Genomic DNA, 3,058 nt, shown 5'->3' on the forward strand with positions numbered 1-3,058 from the left:
GCTGTCTGTCCCTGCAGCATTAACAGAGGGGACACTGATGTTGGATGCAAGGTAAAAAGTACTGACTGCTCTTACTGAGGAATACTGAGTCAGGCTGCTCTCTTGTTTAACGAGCGGAGAGGAAGGGAGGATTATTGCATTCATTCAGGCCATGCTGCACACTGGGGCAGAGATAACAAAGCAGCAGTGCCTCTCTCTCTTGCTGAACTTGTTTTCAGCAAATTCTTCTGCAAACAGATTTCTATTGTGAGTGGCTTAAAAAGCAGAGCCAGCCAGGCCTCCAGCACAGGCGATAATCAATGGTGTGCAGTTGCACAAAATGAATGTGGGATTTCTAAGGCTGCCCCAGCCATGAGCGTTAGCAGCCCTTGTGCTGTGCCAGAGGGCAGTGCCAGCTGTGCCCGTCCTCCCTGCACTCTGGCAGGTGCTGCAGGACACAGCACAAGTGCTTGCGTGCCCTGTACCCAGGACTGGGCTGGGGTTTCTCTGTCTGTCTATCAGTGCCCAGTACACACCAGTCCTCAGTGCATTTTGTGTTCAGTGTGCTCCTGTGAAGGAGCTGGGATCTGCAGATGGAAGGAAATCCCCATGCTTCCAGGTCTGCAGATCTGCCAGAAAGCTCAGGCACTGCTGGCATCTTGCTTGTGAAACACAGCCAAGGCTTTATCTGTCTTGAGTTGCAGGCTGGTGATGGTCTGACCTGTGGCTAAGGACCATCTTTTGGGTTGATCTGTGGCTAAAGACCATCTTTCTCCACTGTCCTTTGCAACCTCTTATTTCTGAGCTCACATTCCTGAGAAGTGTCTATTCATCTCATCTAAACTGCTGCCATTTTGAGGGTCAAGAAATTAAAGATGATGAAAGGGGGTTGTTTAAAGCAGGAGGCAAACGCTCCTGGCAATACTGCAGTGGAGCTCCTGGGGTTGTAGAGAGGAAGGAGGTGCTGGAATGAGGCAGAGGTCACTGTGCACCATGATAGTTTAGGTGCTGGTGGCATTTGCTGCTGCAGTGGGAGGTGGCACGTGGGAAGGGTCTGAGGAGCACTCAGCCCTGCTGAAGCGCAGCCCGGAATGCATGGGGAACACAAGGTGGGGACTGACATCAGCACCCACCAACAATTATTGCCCCATTGCAGTACAAGTTGGTGATGATCTCCTCATTGAAAAGTTGCAATTTTCTCTAATGAATCCCCTAAAGTAAGGCTTATTTCCTGCAGAAATGTGCCTGTTTGTGGTTCTGGATTGCAATGTCTCTTGAAAATCCTTTTCCCTTCCTCCTTCCATGTACTGTCAGTCAGACTGTATTGAGAAATGGATGGAAGCATTTGCCATTTGGTTCCTCAAGCACGGCGCCAAGGCCTCACGCAGCCCCAGGAGCTGCTGGAAATGGAGCTGAAAGGGGATTGCTTCCTGCAGGAAGCCAGAACACCGCTTCTGCCACAAGCTCTGGAACTTTCCCTGTGTTGGGTGCACACAGTGTGTGCATGGGAGTGGAAAATGCAGATGTGCACCGGCAGCACTGCTGGGGCTGCACAGAGAAATTACTGCTCCTGGTGAGCCATGCTCTGTATCACAGCTCTTCCAGGAGGAAAATCCCCATCTTTCTTACTGAGGAAAGAAAAGGGCCTTTCTAATGGCTAAGCTCTTTCATTTATTATTATTATTATTATTATTATTATTATTATATATAAATATTTTAATTTCTGACTTGGCAGAAAAAGAAAGCAAATATTTAAGAGGATCAGATTTTTATCTGCTCTATGAATGCGTCATCAGAAGTACATTGAAACAAGAGGAGACAGACTGAGATGAACCTGTGGAGGTTGCTATCCCTATGGCTGGCACTGTGAGCTGCTGCCCATGCCAGACCAGAGAAGCTCAATACAAAGCAAATTCACCCCAGCTCTGATCACTCTGCCTGGCTGCATCGGGTGCCGTGCATCTCCTTCATGCTCCCCCCGTTGCTGCTCCCCGCTATGTTTGTGAGCATTTTAGCTTGCTCATGCCAGTTGGCACAGAGGAAAATTCATATAAAGCAAGCAGAGGGAGAGCTGAGCACCAGCACTGCTGTGGTGGGGGATGCAGCCCCAGGGCTGGGGAAGCAGTGGCAGCAGCAGAGCCGCATCACTGCTGGGGAAACAGCACAGTTGTGGCCAGCTGCGTAATGAGCTGCTGGGGTGGGGGGAAGATCGAGGTCTTGGGAGTGGGAGGAAGGCCAGAGTCATTCGGGGAGCTTGGGAGGGGGAGGCTCTCCCCTGGGCGGGGTGGAGCTAGAAGGGGAGGTTATCCAAAGGGCTGGGGCTGGCCGAGGCCTCCCTGGACCCGAACTGCGGTCAGCCCCAACCCAAGTCTGTGCTGCACACTGAGCAGTGCTGTGTTGACCCCGTTTTGCAGGGAGAACACTCAGGCATTGTCCTGCTTATCAGCGCCAAGCCGAGCGCTGCAATTGGGAACCAGTTTAAGTCCAGACTCGTGTTTGTGTGTGCAGAGCTTCCCTGCGGCTCAGGCGGTTGCTGCTGGGTCGCTGCTCACCAGAGGTCTGGGTCCCACTGCCACCCATCACCGTGTCACCAACAGCACATGGGGCAATGGGACCTGGGGCTCTGCCCAGGACATTTCTATTAAGGAAATTATTATTAATAATTCTTTTTACTGTTTTTTTTTTTTTAATCATTTTCTAGCACCACGTTGCTTAAACAAATTTCCTATTGGGGTGGTCCTAATATTAGGTTTTGCAAAATAAAACATTTTAAAAATTTGGATTCAAATTCAGAGATAAATTTCTAGCCACAGCTTCCAGCTAATTTGCAGTCATTTTGAAACTGCAGTGCAACTCAGATTGTTTTGAAACCCTCCATTCTCCCAGTGGCAGCAGCCCAGTGACACCTGCCGGTTTGGGGGGTTTTGGCCCATTTAGGTGAGGAAATAGCACATCCAAAATCCTAATGTCTCTGCAGAAGGAACCTGACCCCTCTTCCCCCTTGCTGACCCATGCGTGCCCTCGTGGAGCCCCCTGAGGCCCGGCTCCGGTCCCCACATCCTCCCCAGGTAGGAGCACA

Source organism: Meleagris gallopavo, chromosome 15, assembly GCF_000146605.3.
Source record: "Meleagris gallopavo isolate NT-WF06-2002-E0010 breed Aviagen turkey brand Nicholas breeding stock chromosome 15, Turkey_5.1, whole genome shotgun sequence".
Classification (NCBI taxonomy): Eukaryota; Metazoa; Chordata; class Aves; order Galliformes; family Phasianidae; genus Meleagris; species Meleagris gallopavo.